The 18,067-nt window shown below is 47.6% G+C and overlaps 1 pseudogene across 1 annotated transcript in view; it reads left to right on the top strand.

Moving 5' to 3' along the window:
- The window catches only part of LOC149334207 (cytochrome P450 4c3-like), a 78,355-nt pseudogene that overhangs the window by 37,894 nt on the left and 22,394 nt on the right, over nt 1-18,067 (top strand). Inside the window, exons 5-8 of the transcript XR_016284731.1 lie at nt 135-328; nt 398-467; nt 2,667-2,793; nt 15,940-16,128. The product of XR_016284731.1 is annotated as a cytochrome P450 4c3-like (transcript). The remainder of the gene's footprint in view (nt 1-134; nt 329-397; nt 468-2,666; nt 2,794-15,939; nt 16,129-18,067) is intronic.

The following is an 18,067-nucleotide window of genomic DNA, read 5'->3' as shown; positions in this document are numbered from 1 at the left end:
TGATTTGTTTATTTTTAAGTTTAGTGATTTTGTACTTTATTTCCGGGCCACTGAGTGATCGTCCCGATCACGAAGACAGCTGGCCCAAAGCTGCAACAGTGCACAATCTGTTGACCGTCGTCGTTTACTTTCAGCACCGGAGAAAAATGGCGGTCGAGGAGACGTCTCTTCACGCCGTCCTTCCACTTCCGAATCTTAGAGGACTTCATGCCCACCATCAACTCCGAGTCCATGGTACTCGTTGCGAAGCTGGCGGAACTGTCTCGCGCGAAGAAGACGTTTGACGTCGTGCCTCTGATCACCCTCTGCACATTAGACATCATATGCGGTCAGTTATTTCGCACGAATGCTATTTCGCGGAATGTGTAGTACGAATGCCATCCTTTGCTGATTGCAGAGACAATCATGGGGACGACAATATCTGCTCAGAGCAACGAGCACAGCCCTTACGTCGCAGCGGTGAACAGGTAAGGCTTAGGTGAGAGCTAAAAGTGATCCACTCGAAGAAAGAGTGAATTCGAAGCATCTGGTGAGAAACCTGTGCTCAGCTCAGCTAATAACTCGATCTTGACATCAAAACACTTGCACTTTCTTCCACTTACCATTGCAAAAACACTGTTGCATGCTACTTTTTCTTCGCAAATTTTTTCCCCGATAATTCCAAAAAAGGTTTTCAATTATCGCTGGCTGGTTACGGCTACAGGCACCATGACCTACCACAAGATTAATTTTGTGCAAATTCCGCTGGAGCATTCCGACGCACTTATAATTTAAGCGCTTTTAGTAACAAGACATTTGTGTCCTAAGCGAGAATATTTTGCAACATCGCACAGTGTGTCACCTAAGAAAACGAGAGCACGGTGAACGCTTAAGCCATGAAGGCCGGCAGGTTAGCGTAATGTGTTCAGGATCAAACGCCAGTCTCAGAATTAGTAAAGCCGATAGTTGAGCGAGCTGTTAAAATTTCATGATGTAAAATATAGGACAAAGGAAACACGAATTAAAGACAGGCTGACAGTGACAAGGACTAACTCGACACTGAGGTTTATGGCTTTATGTACGCAATTTATAAATGGCACGATGAAAAACAATGAAACAACAGGCACCCTCGGGAGCCGAGTAAAAGGTTAAAAAGAGCTTTTTTTACGGTTTGGACGAAGACACGTCTCAAGCATTTCACCCCAGAAGAGCTGAGCACCTGGCCGGTAGAAATATTGGACCCATCAGAAAAACGGTGGGTACCTGGCGGCCTTTAGGATCGAACCCAGCACCTCCCGATTGTGAGGCGAATGCTGTACCACTTGGTCACTGCTTCGGTTTCAAAGAACCTGTTTATCCTTTGACTCGGCTCCCGAGAGGACTCGTTTGTTTCATGTTTTTCATCGTATAATTGCGTGCATTCAGCAATAAACCTCAGTTGCAAGTTAGCACCTGTCTTCCTCGTTATGTCTATCGCGTTTTCTTTGAGCTACATTCTGCATCATAAACGTCAGTCGCAGAACTCTTCCGCTTCATACTTAAGTGTACTTACGCGTACCAACAACTTCTTTTCTTGCTTTCGTTTCGTCCTTCCATCGGTAAGCGCCGGTTTCAGAGGACGCCCTGGCACACAATAAGAGAAGGAAGCACAGGACATTCATTGTTTGGAGAGAAGATTGGGCAGTTATTTTATATACAGACTCTTTCACAGACTCTGACTTCACTCAAGTGCTTCTTCGTCGCTGCTAGCGCGTGTGAAGCAATGGGCAGCGGAAAAAAATGTAGCAAGATCCCATGCTCGACATTCAATCTCTGCAGTCTCGACGATTCCTTCTGGCCGCTTTGCAGTTTTTTTTCCAATTACATGATCCCTCTCACACTGCCCGTGGCTCATCTCTATCATTTCGACGTGTTCTGCATCTACGTTATAAACCCTTACTGCAGCAACATTAAATTTTGAAGTCATCTGGCTTTCACGGACGCTCAAATTCCCGAAAGGAAATCCAGCCCTCTCGGAGAGTCGAGAAAAAAGGCGCCATTCTCAGTGGGTACTTGTAAACCCAGCAAGCTTAACATTGTGAACCCAGCAAAAGGTGTAGCAACTTCTCAATAGTGTTAACAAATGGTAAACAACAGAGAGTACTAAAATGGCTCCATTTCTATGCAAAAATTGAACTCCGAGAAGTCGAGTTTACGATTTAAAAATATTGATAGGCAGTCCTGGCTTACCTGCCTTGTTTGGAGTGACGAAATGGGGTGGTTCCAGCTGTTAAAGTTAGAGCGGAGCTCTTGAATTACAATTTCCTTCTTGAGGTCTGCCCGGCATCATGACACGTAATCAAAGAGGCCGTTATGTTGTCACCCGTCGACCTCTGTTTGCAAAGCACGGCAGTGAGTCCAGAAAGTAAATATTTAGTCGCACAAATAAGTAGAGGCACTTTCCTTTTGGCCATTGTTACAAGAAGATAAGGCCGTTTCGGAACGGCCATGTTTTCATTCACATCCAAGACCTGTTGGTTGCTGCGGTGCCTTTATATGTAAAATTTTCTCCAGCAGCCGTTTTGACGTTGCATGTAATTGACACGGGTCAGCAAGGCAGGCTTCATAGCCGCTGGCGCAGCACTTCGCCGTTGCGCTTTTATTTTGCTTTACTCCCTATTCATAGCGCCCTCCTCTGTCTCTTCCAGAATTGGTGAGCTGATCGTGGAACGCATCTTCAGGCCTGTCCTCCAGGTGGACTTCATATAGAGGTTGACCCCCATGGGCAGGGAGTCCGCAAAGTGCCTCAACACGCTGCACGGTTTCACGCGCAAGGTACGGTAGTACTCCCGCGCAAGAGCCTTACAGACGCTTATAGAACCACAAGAATCTTCTCATCAGAGTGGAATCCCAGAGCACTGCTCAACTTGAACTCTGTGCGGAGTTTCTCCTCATCGCTGATTGCTCCTGTAAGAACCCTTGTTGAAGCGAGATAGTATACTGTAGAATATCTCCCGTTACACATGATAAACTATGTATATCTTGAAGGCCAACAGCGCAACGACGCAGACAAAGTAGAAGAAAACACAGGACAAGCGCTGACTCACAACTGAAATTTACTCAAGGAAAGCAGTACGATTTCATAGAAAAAGTGGCCAACTTATCAGCTAGTACACAGACAAAACCCATGTTTCTACGTGGCATCGAGGTATGCAACCTCACTGTCATATAATGAATGAGATAGCTTACTGACGCATAAACTTGTTTTTTTCCTCATGTGATATGCTTCCATAATCTCACGTGTTAATCGGGACGGGTGTTTGTAGAGGATATCACAGTAAGGCAATGAGGCCATTATGAGGGAAAACAAGATTGGCAGTCTCGAACATGGTCAACTCGATTATTAGATTTGTTAGCTTCCAGATTATTTGCATGCTCTTTCAAACGTGTATTGATGCAACGCTATGTATATCAAGACCTTGGATGGAGCAAACCTGACGTCAGGAAATGACAGACGGGAGGAGAGCCCGTAGACGACGAACTAGTAACTTTGCTAATAGGCTGTGATCGGAATTTAATAGAATTATAGGGCGCCAATGTGCTGGACATGTCGTCAAAGGGCACGTTTTGCAAATGAGGACAATGCAGTCTGTTTTGAATGATTCAGGAAAGACATGCTCGTGCCGGGCGTTGACGGTAGTGGCAGCTAGGCAAGGTTTAGCTAGCGGAAGCTCGCAGAGCAAGCCCTTTGGCGCGCAGTAGACCGCGCGCCATATTGCGTTATCACTTTATGCCTTCGTTTGGTCGGATGAAGCGAGGTGATGGCCACGGAGGTGAAAAAAATTTGTAATCTAATAACGGCACCTGCCTACGTTGCACTGCGCATAGAATCTGTTTGCACTGCGGTCGTTTCGTTTGCGGCGTACACTGTGGCAGTGGCCTGCGCGAGGGAGATCGCCACAGTATAGTGGACATTCTAATGGAAAAAACAGCGCACGCAGGAAGGCAGACAAGAAATACCAAACAACACAAGCGCTTGTGTTGTTTCGTCTTTCTTGTCTGTGGGGTGCCGTCGCGGTGGCTCAGTGGCTATGGTGCTCGGCTGCTGGCCCGAAAGACGCGGGTTCGATCCCGGCCGCGGCGGCTGAATTTCTTTGGAGGAGAAATTCGAGGCCCGTGTACTGTGCGATGTCAGTGCACGTCAAAGAACCCCAGGTGGTCGAAATTTCCGGAGCCCTCCACTACGGCGTCTCTCATAGCCTTAGTCGCTTTGGGACGTTAAACCCTATAAACCAACCAACCAATCTTGTCTGTGGTCCTGAGTGCACTATTTTTTTCATGATGCTATACCAACTAGCTCAAATGTAAATTCTACTATAGTGGATATTGTAGGAGTGCTGTTTATTTTTACGGCACCTTTTGCCGAATATCATTCTGTGTTTAACGTCGCCAAAAAGAAGTGGCGGGACATAAGCGCTGGATGCGGACTTTTATCGTTTGCTTTTGTTAGAGACAGACGTGCTAGACTGCATGGCGTTATTCGAACGGGTGGAGGGTTGATGTTTTCACAAATTATTCTTTCCTGAACGGTGCATTTGCTAGTTCAACCGGTCATTCTATTAAGTCCGCAGCTGCCACTCGTCTCAAATTTATTTTCTTCTCAGGAAAGCTTGGCGATTGTACAGAAGTAGCTATAGCGCGGGTACGTCAGAGGCTAACGTTGAAATGACCCGACAACATGCACACTGTTAACATGCACAGCTGTTAACACGCCAGTACGCCGTACACACAGCAATAACAGCTTTAAAAATGTTGACAGTGGTTTCGGTGACTGCGCGCGCCCATAGGGCGTATTTTTGCGCCACCTATTCATGTTACAAAAGTTACAACTAGGCATATTTGCACGCGTATTAAGCGGCAGCGATGACGGCCTTGAACACAGTTTGTGAATATGTTTAGCGGAGGTTCTCGTTTGCATTCTCAAATACTGTGCAGGCAGATGCGGCGCACCGTATAGGTAGCGGCCGTTATATCGTGCCTAGGGACAGTAACGGCCTACATTGATGACAACACCGCCAGAAGAAATACGTTCAGCAATACCCCAACATCAAATCTATACCTGCACCGCAACCAGTATGAACAGCGGCGGCTGAAGCAGCCAGAAATACAGCTTTAATTTCGAGGTCGGGAGCAAAGATGTTCAGCTGCTGAAAACCAAATACGTGCAGTAATGCGGGCAAGGTCAAAGATACACTTGTATAGCGAGCAGTGTGAACGACGGGACTCAAGCAACATGAAGCGCAACTTTCGAGCTGAGCCTGTGAACAAGACCAACTACAACAAACCGAATACGCCGTGTGATGCGCGCAACATCAAAGCTAGACCTACAGAGAAGCAGCGTGTACGGTGGGCCTCAGACAACAGAGTTCGGCTTTCGTATCATGCAGACGAACGAGTGCAACTACAACCATGCAGAACGCAGTTTACTCAATTAAAGGCTGTAGTTGCGCGCGCTTCACACCAAATCTACCTAAAAAAGCACGACTTACTGCTCGAGAACTGCCATATACCCTATAAAGGGATGGGCCTAGCACACTATCGAAGTTTGCACAGCCTATACCGTGCAGACAAACCTTTCCTCGCGCTGCGTTGGTTTTCCCGGGTGGAATACCAAAAAGTCTTCTCCTGTTGCCTTTTCTGCTGCTGAACCCCTGAACACAACACAACATCAGCATCGCAGCAAATCGTAAACGCCGTAAATGGTGGCGAAACTCCTTCGCCAAAATGTCTGTTGACCAAAACAAAACGAGTCATGCTTTTATACCGGGGAATGGCGCTGGCATCCGCTCCCGACATGGAGGAAGGAAAACTCAGGACAGGCTCTCACTATCCCAGCTGCACGCCAAAAAGTGCGCTGGAAGTCACACGCTTTCGCAAGGACTACTCGGAGACTTCGGCCGACGGCGAAGCCAATAGTAACGCTGAGCGTAGCGTCGTCGTCTGAACATGCCTGCTGCGCATGCGCAAGCGCACTGAGATGGCGGCCAAGTAGCGGGCACGCAGGGGAGAGCAGGCTTCAAAAAATGTGACGTAACCGCCACTCCTGAGTTCTTTCCTTCTTATTGCGAAAGCAATACTACTCGCACTTTCAGCCTGTCGCGTAGCGAGGCCGGTAGCTACCATATCAGCATATTGGATTCGATTGGATTCGATTGGATTGAATTGGATTGAATTGGTTTGGATTGGATTGAATTGTATAACCGATGCATCACCACAAGTCTAACCACAAGCACCACCACCAGCTACACTACCAGCTGAACCATGGCGTAGCTACGGATATTATTGCGAAAGCAATACTAGTTGCACTTTCAGCCCGTCGCATAGCGAGGCCGGTAGCTACCATATTAGCATATTGTATTGGATTGGATTTGATTGGATTGGATTGTATAACCGATGCATCACCACAAGTCTAACCACAAGCACCACCACCAGCTACACTACCAGCTGAACCATGGCGCAGCTACGGATATTGCTTTCGCAATTACCGGGCTTAACCAAGCTAAGCCACAGCATTTTTTCCTTTGCGGAGCGAGAAATTGTAAGTGGCTTAGCTCTGGTTAAGCCTGGGTATACAAGCGAAAAGCTGCAGTTATGCTTTGTGTGACATCATGGCTGTCGGAGTTCGCGCACAATGCACTGGGAGCACCACGATAACGGTGTAGGCAAGCGCGTTATATAGCCATCCTTCCGCATGCGTAGCAACTGTGGTAAACACGCGGCTGCAAGTAGTGTCATACGGGGAAGCCGAGCGTGCGCCGATGCACACTCGGTATGTCGAACCGGAAATTTTCGGGTTCGGTTCAGGTTCGGGTTTACACCTTTCGGGTTCAGTTCCGGGTTCGGCTCCAGAGCGACATTCCGTTCCGGTTCAAACCGGTTCGGACCACATTGAAGCGGTTCAAACGGGTTCAGGACAAAAAAATTAAGAACGTAGATGGTTTTAGTCAACCTTTTTATGCTGTTTAGTTTTTTCTGGCGCATCGGTATATAAAATAAAAAATGCAAAAGTTTCTGTAATGAGATATGCTCTCATTTTGCCCACTGTTTATTGTCTGAGGTAAAAAGACATATTTACGGCAAGAGCCGCAAAATGCACTGAAATCGAAATTAAAACATATCGGCTGTATAAGCTACAATCCGTCTGATTAGGTATAAGGCGAAAAGCCGGTGGAACAAAACCCACCAGCTTGAGCAGTTCCGGAGACACCGTCGTGCGAGTAATTGGTCATCCTGAAACTGGTGTCAGACGGGAATTTCTCGTGCGCACCCCCTCCACCCCCTCCTTTCCTACATGGTACGGAAATATGCGAGAACCCTTCAACCGCTCATCCCCCACCCAACGAGAGCCTTTTGGGAGCACTGGCTGTCCCTATCCAGAGCTTACCAAACATTTTTTTTTAAAATCATCTCTTCGATATCGCCTTTGTTAGTCGTGTTATACATCTCGAGCCCCTTTAGCCCAGTATCTTCAAAAACGCAGCTAATTGTGGCTTCTCACTAGTACAGGGATAAATTACAACTTTAGCTTGTTATGATGACGCCGACATCTTTTGTTCTGACAAAAAGAGTGTGATAAAAAATACACTCTTGGATGGGTTGACAACGCTTCTTTTCTGCACGGATGCAAATTGGTGACATCTTCGTTGGGATATTGCGTTGCATCATACTTGTAAATACAGCATTCTGCTTCTAAGAAGGTATGCTTGCATTACATAGAATTTTTTTTTAACTTTTTATGGGGCGCTATCAAAGAGAGCCTTTGTGTCTACAGATCTTTTGGGCCCTTAATAGAGTCTGGTGAATCAGGCGTGCACCATTTGTCCACCAACTTGTTTAAGGGGATTTATTTTCAAAACTAGAAAACAACCCCTTTCTGGCCACTGTGCTAAATAGGCGAATAAGTGCTCGTCTGTCTTTTCTCGACATAGTCGTGAGAGAACTTTCTGCTAATACATTCGGGTTTCTCACTATTCACTTTTCCTTCGGATACCTGTACGACCCCTCCACATGGCAAATTACTAAGGTTGTGATGGGTCATTGCTTCCTCTACCCATACTGCAGCCTTACCTAGCGTTTTTTACACATGTGTATTAAAGCGAATTCAGCGGATGTAGTCGAGCCCACTTATAACGGCCGCAGATATACGCTTGCTTATTACGAACGGGTACGGTGTTACCGTCAAAATATGCATAAGGGCAATGGCAATTCGTCACATATACAACCAAAACCTTTGGCCACACCACTCGGTTATAGCGAACGAGGAGACGCCGTAAACTACCCCTGGAGTTGAAGAGGTTGTGCTTCCAGTAAGCGCGGATATGACAGAGCGTCTCTCAACCTTCACGACACTGCCCAGGAAAGAATATGTCGACCCGAAAATGCAATAAAAGGGGGCACTGCAGTGCGCAGCGCTAACCGGAAAGTCCGGCGCCTGGAAACACTGTAAACGGTAGCGTAAACGCGTTAACGGTATGGTATAACTGTATTGAAGCAGTAAGTAACCGCCGGCCAAGCCCGCGTCGATGGCCTACAAGGGCAATCATTTCCTGCGTGTTCGTTGCCTGGCCAAAGCATCCCAGGTGGAAGAAGAAGCGCGGTGCGCGTCGTAAAGGGACATCGCCGAAAGCGGGGCTACTGACCATGGTCATGGATCAACTAACAGCAGTGATTTGAGAATTTTGAAAGCCTTACAGCCATGCTGGTCACGTGGTATGCATTGCCTGCCCAGTCGGCTCCATCTTTTGCTCTGCTACCAAGTTCAGGCAGCATCACAGAGCGGGCGCTGCAACTCATGCACTCGGCGCCAGGAGCGCTGTGCTACTTTCGTCGCTGCATGAGCCCAGGAACGAAGCAAGAAGGTCGAAGCACACGTGGCCAGAGGCATGTAGATTTGTGAAAACGCTTCGTTGACCCATAGCTGGCCAGATGTTTCCTCGGATAACTAAGTTCCTGCGGACCAGAAAAGCGCAGAAGCGCGTGTCCTGACAGAGACGTGAACACCAAGTACGAGCCCTCCAGTACTGAAAGGAATTTTATTTATGTGGCCGACGTGCCACGAGCTGCCGTGGATACTTCAACCACAACTAGTTAAGCACAGTCCCTAAATTTGATAGTTTACAGTAAGGGTCTTGACGAGGATTAAATGACTGCCCCAGATAGCCTGCAAAGAGCCGCTGCAGGCTCTGCTTTGCACAAGCAGGCGCGCAGAACGCAGTTCTATAAGAAGTAAAGGCACTTTTAGCAGTCTTAGTATTTTTGGCTGTTATACGGAGAGTCAACTTACTACGAGCATCGGATATAACGAACGGAGTCCACGTGACCGTCAGGTTCGTTATAAATGGGTTCGAATGTAGATTCAGATGGCCGGTAAAACCTTTTTTACGCTTCAAACATGGGCATTACGCGTTAGGCCGCACCTTCGCACCAAGGAGACGTTTGTGCCTTGGTCACTGAACTGCTACCTGTGCGAGCAACGAGAAATCATTGAGCCACAAAATGATTTTTTTTTTGTCGTGATGATGTGCTTTTTTTCACATTATTCAGCAGTCTGTTAAAGAATACATTCAGATCATGCACTTCACTACAACATTTCTGTCTGCGATGGAAGGCTTCGGAATTCGGTGCGAACTCTGTGTTTAAGGACCACTTAGCGCGTGGAAAACCCGCATGATGTATGAACACGCAAAACTGCCGCGTTCAACGAAGTCACTGTTCAGAGAACAGGGCTCTTTACCGCAGGAGGAATATGCTGTGCTAGTTCGGCCTCCTCACTGGTTCCGGAATTTTGATGTGCGGCCGGAGTAAGGGAGTCTTGGTGGTGCAAGGACTTCTACCGAGATCTTTGAATTCGACGAGATCAAGCGAAGCACAAGGAGGGTCAGAAAGGTTCATAATATGTCACGCAACCAAGATAACAAGAAGCCTAGGACATGGCCGAGTAGCCTAAGGCATCTCTAAACGGAGCTTTTCTGTTGCGCCGCCGCTAGTACGAATCCAACTTGAAGTATGAATACTGCTTTAGTTTTTTTCACTCCGTTAGCATTATAGCCTCCTTTACCAAAAATAACCACACTGAGTTTGGGGGGGGGGGGGGGGGGGTGCGTGTGTGCGCGTGCGTGCGCGCAGCCTCCACCCTTGAAGGACACCACACCCCGGTGGGCGCACATCCGGGCACTGACTGGCAGAAATGCACTTTCAACAACCTTCACCGTCCCCCCTCCCCCCATCGCCCACATGTGAGGCAGATTGTTGGGACTACCTTTCTGTCGCCCTAGTCTCAGTGTCGTCAGCTGTCTGAGACAACGAGCGCTTAAAAAGTGAATGTTGCATTACCTACTGAAGTGGCTCAGACTTTAGGGCACTTGGCTACTTATTCGATGTACCCGGGTTCGAACCCGGCGGATTTCGAAGGGGGCGAAACGCACAAGGTGCCCGTGTGCTGTGGGGTGTCAGTGCAGGTTAACGGTCTCTAATTGGTCCAAATTATTAAGGAGCTCTGCTCTTTGACTCCCACCTTCCTCCCTTCCCTTACGGCGCGGTTGAGGTGTCCATCGAAAAGTGAGTCAGTTACTGCGCCAATTCCTTTCTTCAAAATCTATCACCACAACGTTGTTGGGTCGTCGCGCTGTTTCATAAATTTGTGGTAAATGACGCAAAGAACGGGAAGGTATTCTCAGTAGGTGTTTAAAGTACCATGCACAACTATATTTGTTGCGTCTTTTATTCTTTATAATGATGAACTAGATAATAGAATACCTGTATCACCGTGAGGCATTCGCCTATGGCTGCTGAATAATTCAGAAAAGAATTTATTTTCCTATGCTGTTTCGGTCTTGGTTTCATCAACCGAACGATGCTATAACGTGTAGTTGAACTTTAGGTCACGTAAGGCGCGAAACAAATGTGATATAAACGCTGATGCGTTTTTTTGAGCCACTACTGCACTTAAACCATCGCGCTTCATAGGCTAGTATTACAACAAACTACATATTAGCAGTAATATTACCGTTTTTTTCGTGCTTAATGTGACCTGAATTACACTACACGTCAGAGCCATCGTTCTGTTGATAAAACCAGAGCAGCGTCAAGAAGAAATTCAAATATAATTTATTTGTTGGCCGTAGGCGAAACCACGGGGTGCTCCATGAGCACCAATGTCGAAAGCGTCGTTTGAAAGGAAACATGCAAGCAAAAAAGTGGTGTCTATAAACTTTAATTAAGTTAGATCAGTGCTAACAATTTGATTACAACCATGCACAAACATATGAATGGGTAGAAGTAATAACTCAAGTTTTCATTTAAACCTGACGTGCAATATCTGTTTATGTCTATATCTATTTACGTTTACGTTGTTTACGTCTGTTTCTTAAAATCTACTTTTATAACCCTCATCTCAGAGACTCGCTACTTCTGCCGCCTTCCTATATTTCTTCACACAGCGACCATCAGTTCAAGGTTGAAGAGCCAAGCAGTCGCACCAACATTCATTTTTATGCGAAGCATATTAACGTAGGTTTCGGGCCTTCGCGCGACGCCCGGCGGTGGCCACCATTGACCTTCAAGTAGGTCACGTGACATGTCGTCACGTGATGACGTCACACGGGCTGCAGATGGGGCCTCATATCGCGCCGTCGGTCGCCTCCCGGCGGTGGCCACCATTGACCTTGAAGGGAGATCACATGATGTGACGTCACGTGATGACGTCACACCGGCTGCAGATGGGGCCTCATATCGCGCTCTCGGACGTCGCCCGGCGGAGGCCTCCACGCTTCGGTTCGCGCCGTCGCGCGCGACGCAGCGGCGGCGCCACCACCGCTGCACCACGTGATATGTGACGTAACGCCAGGGATGAGGCGGCGCGCGCCCGCCGTCGCGTCAGTCTCTGTGCCCGCAACCGCGCCAGCGTCTTTGCGCCGGGCGTGTATGCGGTCAAGACGCCTCCAAACGCTAAGGACATGCTTCCCATCCACTGGGCTTAACCTTGATAAGCATACAAATTTTTTTTCTCATTCATCTCCAAAACAGCTAAAGAATGTAACCACCCTCCCGGTTCCTTCGCATGCGTTACAAATTCCCGAGTTACTTAAAAATGTTGTGAGCGATTATATATTGTAATTTCGCTGCACCAATATTGTTCTTCTATATTTCTTATTACTACCCACTCCTCTTTGTAATGCTCCGGCCCTGCAAATAAATAAATAAATTATTTAATTAATGCTTTAGAAGTGATGCCAGTATATTATACAAGCGTCAATTAGGTTTCTTCCCAGAAACCACACTTCATTCAATTGTGTGGTCGCATATACTGGGTGCCATTTTCGCACTTTCTAGCGCAGACAGCTTCGGATAGGTAAACCTACGCGCTAGACTATATATTTTTGTCGCCGCCGCGGTGGCTCAGTGGTTATGGTGCTCGGCTGCTGACCCGAAAGACGCGGGTTCGATCCCGGCCGCGGCGGTTGAATTTCTTAGGAGGAGAAATTCTAGAGGCCCATGTACTGTGCTATGTCAGTGCACGCTAAAGAACCTCAGGTGGTCGAAATTTGCGGAGCCCTCCACTACGGCGTCTCTCATAGCCTTAGTCACTTTGGGACGTTAAACCCCATAAACCAACCATATATTTTTGTCGGGTCGCCACGCTGGCTCAGTGGTTATGGTGCTCGGCTGCTGACCCAAAAGACGCGGGTTCGATCCCGGCCGCGGCGGCTGGAATTTCTTTGGAGGAGAAATTCTAGAGGACCGTGTACTGAGCGATATCAGTGCATGTTAAGGAACCCCAGGTGGTCGAAATTCCGGAGCCCGCCACTACGGCGTCTCTCATAGTCTGAGTCGCTTTGGGACGTTAAACCCCATAAATCAAACCAAACCAATATATTTTTGTCTGAAAAAAAAATGTATGCCCGGTTGAAAAAGTAGGGCTGAACCGAGTCCCGAACCGGTTCGGAGCGGTTCCTTTGAATTGTTCCGGTTCGGGTTCAGTTCCAAGATGGCGAAAAAATTATGAGTTCGGTTCGGCTCCGGTTCCGGGTAAAAATTCGGGTTCAGTTCCGGTTTCGGGTTCGACTCCTGTTCCGGTTCGCGCTCGGCGGCGGCTCCGCCGACCACGTGCGCCTCTTCAGCGACATCGCGCGGCGAACTCGCGCATGCGCCGCTGTGGCTAAAATTGATCACGGCGCACGCCAGACCCGGTGTTGACTAGCCTAGTGAAGCTTTTCGTTTCAAAAACCGCGCGCTATCATGGGACCACGGCGCCTCGTCCAATGGTAGGCTTGGTCGCTCAGCGGCGCGCTAGTAGAGGGGAGGAAAATCCTTTGGGGGAAAAAGCTCCGCGTTCTTATGTACTCCGCCGCCTCAACAGCTGGCGCGAGCAGTACGAAGTTTCCTCAGTGCGGAACCTGCTTTCAGATGCAGCGCTCCTTTGTGGCCACGTGATAGTGGGTAGTGCAGTGAGTACTAATCATTGCGTGTGTATATAGAAGGAATGTTACATGCGTAAACTGCAAGTTGGGAGAATTCAAAGAAAAGAATGTGGAAACTGTGTTGTGATAAATACATGAGTGTTTCATTTCACTTACCCATTTTAAAGGCCTCTTTCGGGATATCACATAAAAGTTGGAGCGTTCTAGGCTGGCACAGCCTTCTGGCAAGAAGGAGGTGGAGAAACTTACGGTTCGAGCGCGCGGACAAGTAATTTGAATGGGATGACCAGTGGGATGAGATATGCGTGGTGGAGGTGCGCAGATGTATGATGCATGACCGAATAAGTTGTAATAAAATTTGCGAAAAAAAAGATAGGATAGCGGCGCGGCCACGGCGAGAAAGGCTTCGTAAGTGGGGATGTGATTTCAAGGATGACACACTGACTTCGTATTGTGATGACCGAACATATTGCTCGGGTACACGAAGGACGGAGACGCAAAGAGACCCTTTTTAACCTAGTTGGAACAAAGCCGGTATATTCAAGATATACATGTTATCGAGTAGGCGATGCAGATGCTGGGGTTCCCAAGCTTACATGCCGCTGCGTTGGCGCCGGAGTCATCGTCAAAAGGAAAGGAGGGACTGTGGCCCTTGTTCGTTCGCTAAGGCTCAGCTTTCGTTTGGGGCGCCGGAGGACCGACAGCCGCTGGTGCCGTCTCGGGCATTGCTCGTCACCCCACTGACCAGCTTTTATCATTTTGTTTTATTTTCTGTCCATTCTGGTGATCCTTCTTTCCAGGCTGGGGTGTCTCTCTAGCCCTCCTCGCAGCCTCGGCGCCTCTGTTACTTTTGCGGGTTGTGCTTGACCAGTTTAATTCGTGTCGGCGCGCGAATAAAGCCGACGGCCGGGCTGTCCGCCTTCAAACCCCTAATGAGACTTGAACCTCGACACACGACAATTGCTGCCGCCATGCAGTCTGTTGTTCAAGCGCCTCCGGGGTCCCACAAAGGGAAGATGTCGCCGGAGATAGCGACCCTCCGGAGACGCGCGGCGCACTGTCCCAGTATGAATAGTGGGAGTGAATCAATTGTGCGGCGCAATTTTGGACGGCTCAAGAGCATCGATTAGATATGCTTAGTGGGGGCTCCGGATGGGTGCTGCATATTGTAATTTTGGCCTTACCAATGTTTTGAGTAATCTTACCTGTGACTATGCGTGAAGAACGGTGACTATGTGTAAGGGGAAACTACTGAAGATAGCCATTAACGCTATCGCTTCGTAGCGTTTAAAGCGGAGGTGAAGTGTCCCTTTAGTTTTTGTTTTCTTGCGTAATTCGGTACTTCCACTCTCCGGTACCTTCACCAGATTAAGATATTAGGTCTCTCTTTATAACTGCCTTTTCAATCTTTGGAATGACCGCTGCCACACATTTGCACTGTCGCTCCGATTTACACTTGAACCACAACCTCCCAACCATTTTGCGCTGGAAATTCTCTCATTCTCAAAATGAATAAAAGAGTATTGAGAGGCCAGGAAGACTTTCAGCTAATAATAAAAGCATCAGATGCGATTATCTATTATCGGCTGCACTGTCGCCAGCATTTGTTGTTATTTTAATTATTGATGTTAAATATTTAACCTTATGATATATTATTTTCATATTATAACATTCCGCACGACACCGACCATGTTCCTACTGCATCCTTCAGGGAACTAAGCACGAATTCCTGGCTTTCGCGTCTCTTTCAGGTATTCCCGCTGTATGGTTTCGAAGACGCTGCAGCAGCTTAGCTTCGCGCGCTGCTTAAAAAAAAAACATCGCAAAGGACGGGGCAAGAAAGAAACAACGCGAAGAACAGTCGTCCTATTGTCGCTTTCTTGTCCCGTCCTTAGCGATGTTTTTTCAGCATGAACACGCACCAACTAGCCGAAATGTCTATCCGTGTGTAGCTTCGCGCGTTGCAAGGAAAGGAAACAGCGCTTTCTGCGTAGTCGACACTCCAGCGGAACGAAAAAAAAAATCTGGCCCATGAAACACATTCTGATTCTTTAAGGTTGAAAATTCAGAAAAATAACGTGTTTACGCTCCAATACTCAAAGCGCTAAGCTCAGAGGAACCTGCCGATGTGCTGCTGCGTGGCGTATGCTAAAGGCTGAGACGAACAGCGGAGCCAAAACCCACTGACTTTGTGTCAGCATTCGCGACCACAACAACCGAAATAGACGAACGGTTACGTGTCTGGCTCTAGTCACCTGGGCGGCGCTGTTCGCGTGATAATACCTGATTTCACGTGGCTGTTGTTGGTGGTTCACGACCTTATCTGAAGGGGAGGGCTTCGTATAACACCTATCGTTGTAAAAGATACATTAAATATCTGCAGAGAACCCTTTTTCTCGGCGTCTTCAAATTATGTAATAAAGAATGCCCTCTGAGTGGAGTACATATATGTCTACAGTTCAATTTCTGCCTGTATATCGATTTTCCCGGTGCCCTGCTGCAGGTGATAGCCGAGCGTAAGCAAGAGCTCCGCAAGGAAGTGGACAGTGGCCTGATCAGCCTCGAAGACGACAGCTCGGAAGGGGCACGCAAGAAAGCCCGTCCCTTCATGGATCTGCTTCTGCTGGAACACTTCAAGAACAACTTCACTGAGGAAGGCATCAGAGAAGAGGTCGACACCTTCATGTTCGGGGTGCGCTCTTATGCTTGCGAACTGCACACTAGAAGCGCGAAGTAGTCCGTCAGTTTCGTGCAGCTAAGCAGAAGTGCTGCGAGGTGTTACGACTATATTTCTTGCATTTTATGCATTAGGTTTCCAGTGTATGGGAACAAAAGCAGCGTGCCAAAGAATCAAGGCAGCCCTTAGTAGTTTTAACTGTATTTCGGTTTCAGGTATAACCTGCATTTTGTCGGTTTTTGAAATTTGCATCATGCTTGCATGGCTGCCTACCGCGAAGAACATTTTGGAAAGGAGTGAACTGCGAGCCGGCTGTTTACTTTACTCTGCCAGTTGAGAACGTGCACATGTACCGCAAATGCTGAAAATAGTATTCATTGTCTGTAGTACGGCTGTACAGGCGCACCGCCAGCACCTTAGTGCTAATAAGGGGTGTTCGAGCTGAGTACGGCCATGCTATAAAAAAACACCGTTGTCCAAAGATCGTACCCGATTTAGATCGCAGGATATGTGAACTAGATTTTTATCATTCAGTTTAATGCAAAGTGTTCATGCAGATATTGAAACCACGTGCTGAAAAATGTCCGCTTCAAGTTTTGCTTTTAAATAAATTTAGTGTGGTTTCTTTGTTTTTCCGTAATCTCACGAGACTTCAAATTAAATGGCGCAATGAACAACCAGCCCACAGGTCATGGTGGTAGCTATGACATTATGACATTACAGCAACGGAGGAAAACGAGCACTATTCACACGCAACGCGGCGAGCATCAACCAGGTTGCGTTTTCTTGTATAAGCATTACTTCTATTCTCTGCGCCATAGTCTTCGCCATTATCTGTGTAGTCTTTTTGTGTGTGTGTGTTTCTTGAAGGCCCGCTCTTGCAACGGTATTCGCAGAAGACGTGCTTTCATGATAATGCGCAGGTAGCGGCACCCTTTTGCGGCCTTGTGCAACCCGGGTTGCTCTTCCCGAGCGACCAGTCATTAATTTAACTGCCACCTGCCACGGTGGGCGGTTTGTTTCTATCCGGAGGGCAGGTTGTGATGATGCCGTGTTGTCCAGTGACCTTGGTGGCCCAACTCTCTCACATGTTGCTTTCTGGACACCAACAGCCAGAGTAGTGGTCGTGGTTTTTCACGCCGACGCCGGATTTTCTGCGTAACGGGGCCTTTAACGATATTGCGTCAGTATCCACACCATTAATCCAGTGATTGAGAAATACGCCTCGGTTAAGCAAACCATACATAATTACCCCTATAACCATAGATTACGAAAAAGCATTTGACTGAGTCGAAATGGCAGGAAATCATGCAGGCATTGGGGAAACGCGGTGCAGAAGAGTCAATGTACTGGAAAATATCTACAGAGGCAGCACAGCAAAATAGTATTCATAGAAAAAGCGGCAAAATTCCACTCATGAAGGATATCGAGCAGAGAGACACGATCTCGCTGGCACTTTTGATCACATGGCGAAAGGTAGTATACAGAAAGTTAGCGGTGACTGCCTTGTCAATATTCTTTCGCTTTCCTAAGTACTGCCCCACTAAGTATCTGCAGGGACGAGTTGCGAAGCACGAGTAAAGATTTTATAGATCTTCTTTTGTTCGTTACTTCGAAGGAAGGTTCCCAGATCCTTCCTCTAGTGAATTGGGCGTTGGGGAAGACCAGGAGACATTCTTGTGGATGATGACAGATAGAAGAGCATATATTTACAACAAACAGGTACAGAGATTAAAACTGGGAACAGCAGAAATGAATTTACAAGAAATACAAACTTTGCGCTACTTTACTACAGGTTAGAGCCTAAGTAGCAGAATGTTACATGCTAAGCACGGAGCCCCAGCTCAGGCTGGACTCCATTCGTTCGGTTCGGCTTTTATAACCGTAACAAACAAAGAAATAGGGGCGGTCATTTCCAGTGGCCCGCCCCAAGCATCAATTCTCCAATCAAACA

The sequence above is a fragment of the Amblyomma mixtum genome, chromosome 8, assembly GCF_055824585.1.
Source record: "Amblyomma mixtum isolate Tamu chromosome 8, ASM5582458v1, whole genome shotgun sequence".
Taxonomy (NCBI): Eukaryota; Metazoa; Arthropoda; class Arachnida; order Ixodida; family Ixodidae; genus Amblyomma; species Amblyomma mixtum.
The sequence above is the reverse complement of the archived record's forward strand: the minus strand, read 5'-3'. Positions and strand labels throughout refer to the sequence as shown.